Source organism: Brassica oleracea, chromosome C4, assembly GCF_000695525.1.
Source record: "Brassica oleracea var. oleracea cultivar TO1000 chromosome C4, BOL, whole genome shotgun sequence".
In the NCBI taxonomy this organism is placed as follows: Eukaryota; Viridiplantae; Streptophyta; class Magnoliopsida; order Brassicales; family Brassicaceae; genus Brassica; species Brassica oleracea.
Genome location: NC_027751.1, coordinates 11,722,763 through 11,729,106, shown reverse-complemented (window position 1 = coordinate 11,729,106; position 6,344 = coordinate 11,722,763).

Genomic DNA, 6,344 nt, shown 5'->3' with positions numbered 1-6,344 from the left:
CTTACCAACACCACATGCCTCCTCAAATTCATTTAACTTGAAGTCCTCAGGAGCGTGATTGTCAAAAAACGAAACTGCAGCATCCAATTGTGCTGGAGTTTTAACACATCAATAAGTTTCTTTCCAGCAATGATACAAATTCAAAACGCTAATCAAAACAAATCTCACCGTGTACAACAGATTTCCAGTAGTTCGATCGCATCCATTAGTTACCCCAGCCTGTACAAAAGATAAGAGAGCTTTGATAATGAAATTGAGCAAGCCAAGTGATCAAATTAAACCAGAGGCATACATGCAAAGAATCCAAATCATCAATCAAACCAAGAATTTCGAATTGAGTTCATAAAATTTGGATTCAGTCAACAGAGGAGGGGAGAAGAAGGAGGAGGAGAGACTAGAAACGGGAGAAGGAGGAGGAGAGATTAGAAACGATACCTCGTGGATAATGGTAGTGGTGGCAGTTTTCTTGTCCAGACCGATGCTGAGGAAGAGCTTCACAGATTCATCATCATTGGGAGCCATGGCGCCAGAGATTGATCAAAAAGAGGAGAATCAAAAAAAGGAAGAAAGAAAAGCCAAGTTTCAACACTTGTAGTAGAGAATCAAAAGAGCAGAATCGCTGGTATGTCAACGAACCACGGCGAGAGAGGGAGCATCGCCAATCGCCTTCTCCGCTCCCCCTCTCTCCTCTTATTTTGCCTACACGTGTTCCCTAAAACTGTCTCTTGTTAAGCCAAAATAAGAGACGTGTTTTCCATTTATTTGTATTTTGATTTTCTTTTTAACATAGGAAACCCACTATATACGCCCGATAAAGATGCTCTAAGAAACTCTATCCAACGCAATACCAAGGCCTGGGTATAAAATCCGGAACCGAAATCCGAACCAAACCCAAACCAAAAAACCCGACCCGTTATCCATTATCAATTTTATATGTGATAGATTAATTTTTATTTAATTTAGATGATTTTCTTTATATTTTACTTCAAAAATTTTGTTTTTTATTTTGGTTATATCCGAACCGAACCGATATAACTCGAATCCGTACGATATATGATTACTTTATGGGTTTTATGATGCAATACAATTTTGAACCGAACCCGAAGTATTATTATCCGAACCCGACCCGTACTAATAAAATTTTAGTATGGGACCTAGAAGCGTAAACCCGAAAATCCGAAAACCCGACCCGAATGCCAACGGGTACCCCGAACGCCCAGGCCTAGCAATACCGAGATACCTCATCTCGTCAAACAAGCTGAGAGCTTCATCGAATCTCCCGGCTTTCACAAAACCATCAATGACAGTGCTGTAACTCACAACATTAGGCGTGATTCTATTCGCACGCATCTGAGAGAGGATGTCGAAAGAAAGATCCATCTGCCCTCCTTTGCAGATCGCGTCCAGAAGGGTGTTGTAAGAAAACACATCTTGCTCGATCTTTCTATTCGCCATCTCGTCAAAGAGGCTCCTCGCTACCTCCCAGAACCCTCCTCTGCTGCATACACCGAGGAGAGAGTTGTAAGTGATTCTATCTGGCTGCACGCCATTCCTCTCCATCTCGTCGAAAAACTCAGCTACTTTGTTGAAAGACATACCTCCTTTACCACACGCGTCAATGACGGCGTTGTAGGTGATCAAGTTAGGCCTCAAACCGTAGCTTTTCATGGAGTCGAAGACGGTGATAGCTTCATTATGGAGACCGCTTCTTCCGTAAGCACTTATGAGAGCAGAGAAGGCGTAAACAGTGTTCCCATACCCACCGGATAAAGCACTCTCAAAAACGGTTTTAGCGATGAAGACTTTGCCTAACCTACCGAGAGTGCCTATCATAGCGCTAGTTTGCTTCCCTTGCTCGTTCTTCCTCCTCTCTCGTTGAACAGCGAACTCGTAAAGGAGAAGGGCTTTGTCGCACTCGCCTCGGTTCCCTAGCTCATGGAGTAAGAATGTGTAGTCGTTGGAGCCGCGAAGCGTTGGCTCGAAGGTGGAGATTAGGCTCTGGAACGTCATCTCGTCGTCGTCTCCGGAGAATGCGGTGAGGCTATGGAGCGCGTCTTCGACGGCGGGTGAAGAACCCTAAGGAACGAACACTCAACCGGATAGATAAGGAATGGATATGAACTCCCCAGGAGAACTGGATGGGATGAATGGTGACACAAAATGCTGCGGAAAGACCTCTTGATACTACCAGACTTCGATCGTTGCCAGATGTGACGCACCGGTCCAACAAAAGAAGGATCAAAACTTGGAGATAACCTCACCAAGAAACTAAGAGGTGTTCTAAACAAAGAACAAAGATATAAACTCATAAAAAGGGGAAAACAATCTGTATTATTTCGTTGCTCTTAGACCTTATTTATAGGATTACAAGTTGTAGAAATCCAAAGAAGAATGTGCTAAAACCAAGACATAGAAATTAGAAATGAAGACTTTGACTAAAAACCGAAATTAATGATTTTTGTTGAATTCTTTTTCCCATGCACGGCCAAGACTTCCTTGCTGACTCCTTCTTGGTATTCTTGATGATAATGGGCTTGAAATGGAATGAGGAAAGGACTGGTCGAATTTGGAAAGAAACAATCCCATAATGAACTTTTTATGAATTTTTCTTTGGGCTAAAAAGGCCCATTTCGCCCAGCAGCTGAACCAGCTCCATCTTCAGTGTTAGTTAGCTCATTCAGCTCCAACATAGTGTCACTTAGCTCACTCAGCTCATCCAGTTCCAGAGTAGTGTCCCTTAGCTCACTCAGCTCATCTAGCTCGCCCAAGTAAATGTCACTTCGTCCAGCTCGTCCAAAGTGGATTCTAGCTCGACCATATGTCTTAAAATGTGAAGTTGGACGGGAAAGGCAAGCTCCAGTATGGTTAGATCGGTCATCCGGCCATGGTTCCAGCCAAAGCTCCTTTCCGGACGCATGCGGGACGGTCCAGTACACTGCACGGTCAGTCTGTCCGGTACGGTGAAAAACATGAACCTCGGTTGAAATGTTCAGAACGTCCTGAACTCCATGCTGAGCTGGTTCCATGTATTGATCCGTGGACTGCGGCACATCATTCCCTCCCTCTTCAAAAGGATTTGTCCTCAAATCCATTGTACTTGTATCAAAAGGGAATAAATTAGATACAAAGGATTTAAAATTCATGGAAAATTCAGTGAATGAAAAGTTTGGACAGAAACTTCCTTGGAGGTTTGAAGTCGTTTTCATCAAGTAATTCGAAGTCCTTTGGCGTCCATCATTGCTTGCTCTCCTTAGGAAATGATCATGCTTATCCTGTTCATTCAAAACAACTAGAGAAACCACATCAAATCTGATAAAGAAATAATCAAAGGGTTTCTCTATCCTTAAGACATCAAAAACAAGATCCAAACTCTTAGGATAATCATCAAGCATGTGGGCAAGCATCAAGCAAGTAAACTGATCACCAAAAATTGGTTTATCAATTTTAAAATTAGGCCAAGCTGTTAAACGGTTAGGGAAAGAAAGAGACAATGCCAAATCTGAAAAATTCTCATCATGAACGAAATCAAATTGATTCTTTGGCCTAAGTAATTTTGGTTCATGCATTTTTCTACACCAAATCTCTTTCAAAGCACAGCTTAAGTAAAACAATTCATGAAAAGGTTTAAGCAAAACGTTTTTCAACCAAGTAAAGATGTGTTTTCTTTTGGAAATTCTCGGATTCAAAACGTTTTCATGATGAGCAGAGACAATCAACCCATGATCCTTACAGTGCTTTTGTTTTGGACAGGAGGTTGAATGAGGAAACACCTTTGGTTCATGGAGGGTCGGTTTTGGCTCAGGCCGCTTCTTTCTTGGGCCTGAATCTCCTTTAGAAGTCTGGTACTCGCGGATAGACGGGCTGGAGAACCTCCGGTTTGGAAAATTCATAACTCCTTCCTCCGTGAAAATTTTCAAGTGATTCCAAGCCTCAGTGAATCCTTGTTGAGTTGGATTTCCAGGGAAATTGGATTCATGACAAAGGACCTTTTGAATGTTGAGATATCCGTTTTGGACTGAACCCTGTCGCTGGCATCTCCAAGGTAGCCGGTTTGGACAACAAAGCTTCTCCAAATCTCATGCTGTTGGGCACGGTCAATGCTTTCATTTTTCAGAAGCTGAACCTCTCTTTCCTGGATACTAAAAACAAACACTAAAAGACCAGGATCAAATGTGCAAGACAAATACTTGTTCAAATCAAAAATCAAGATATCTTTTCCAAGAACAAGTAGCACACATTTCAGCTTGTCAAGATGCACATCAAAGTAGACATTACAGACCAGAATTTTATCAAGATATGCAACAATAGTATTCATTTTCAAGACATGCATTTCCTGCTCAACATCTGAACACACAAGCTTAAGTTCAGATCGAGAATCAACTATTAAAGACTCAAGATGTTTTTCGAAGAAAGTGTTGTAAACCACAATATCATCCTAGCTCAAAACAACACAATTATCAAGAATTGATCTCATAAAATGCCATGTTTTATCAGTTTCATAACTCAAGAGATCAGGCTGCAAAACAGAATCACAAAAATCGAGATCACAAAAATCAGTTTCAGTTTCTAGTGGTTTCTGTTTCAACATCTTTTTAATCAAGAAATCGTCCAATGCACAAGAGGATAGAAACAAATCATCAGTGATCAGTGCATGTTTAGAAGAACTCAGATCAAAGCCATTATCTTTAAAAACAAACGAATCAAAAGATTTTCTAGCACAAAAATCAGTTTGTTACAAATCAAGCTCAAGAGATTTTTTAAAACGATCAAAGCCTTTGCTATGCTTTAAGAACTGATCAAAACTCAAGATTATTCCAGAATTGATGCCATTGTCTTTTTGAAAACGTGGTTGATCAAGAAGTTCATCAGGTTTAAAGATTTTAAGAGAATTAATCATGCTTTCAAAAACAGATTTTGAAACACAAAAATCTTTCACCTTTTCAAGACCAAAACGAATCACATCAAGAGAACTGATCTTAACAAACATATCAGGCTGAGAATTAAGAAAATCAGATTGCTCACAGTGCTCTTGCAGTTCAAAGGACAAAGGGCCAGGAGTTGTGCCGGGATCAAAACAAAGATGGTTCTCCATAGCGATGGATGTGATGTTTGTTGCTCCTTCATCAAAGGCTGGACCAGGTTCGTCCTCCTCATCAAAGATAGGATCTAGATCTTCATCAGAAGATATCCTAGTGTCAAGATGTGGTCCTTGATGTGGTAATTCTAGTGGCTTTTCCTCAAAAACCTGTGGAGACAAAACAAGACTACTCAGATGCTCCGGTTGCAAAATGGTTAGTTCTACAATAGCATGTTCAATATCAGTTACAAACTCAGGTTCAAGAGAAGGAAGATCACGTTTATTCTCACAAGTCATCAAGCTTTCAATTGGCTCTTCATCAGATTCATCAAAGATGGGTAAAGAATCTGAAAAATCTTTAAACTCTTCAACATGAGTTTCAGATGTACCTTTAGGTTTTTCACTGATGAACAATGATGGCTCAGCTACAGGTGCACGTGTGGATGTGCTCTTCTTATGGCTCTTCCTGATGTCTTTGAGGTCTTTCATCATTCTCTTCTCAAAGTTGTCACAGATTTCTTGGACATCAAACTGAAGTAATCGCCTTTTTGGATCAGCCACATCTCTGGTCGTTTTGATATGATCTTTGCACCTTGTGGGGATTTCTCTTTGCAATTTTTCCTTTGAAGACCAAACATCTTAACCTGAAAATTTTTCAACACAAAAGGTTAGATCAAATCCTCACTCTCTCAAGTGTTTCTCTCAGATTTCATGGTAATCACACAAGCTTCTTCTCAATGTTCTAAGAGAACAGATCAAGGAATCCCAATGGGTAGATCCAAGCAAACAAAAGGTGTTTTTTGTTGATATGGTTGATGGTAATGAGGGGCCCGGATTTAAGAAAGGTATAAGAAGAAGTGTTTATAAGAAAATGGAAGATAAGAAAGATGAATGAAATAGACAATACCGGAAGAGTGGCTCTGATACCACTTGATGAACCCTAAGGAACGAACACTCAACCGGATTGATAAGGAATGTATATGAACTCCAAAAGAGAACTGGATGGGATGAATGGTGACACAAAAGGCTGCAGAAAGACCTCTTGATACTACCAGACTTCGATCGTTGCCGGATGTGACGCACCGGTCCAACAAAAGAAGGATTGAAACTTGGAGATAACCTCACCAAGAAACTAAGAGGTGTTCTAAACAAAGAACAAAGAGATAAACTCATAAAAAGGGCAAAACAATCTGTATTATTTCGTGGCTCTTAGGCCTTATTTATAGGATTACAAGTTGTAGAAATCCAAAGAAGAATGTGCTAAAAC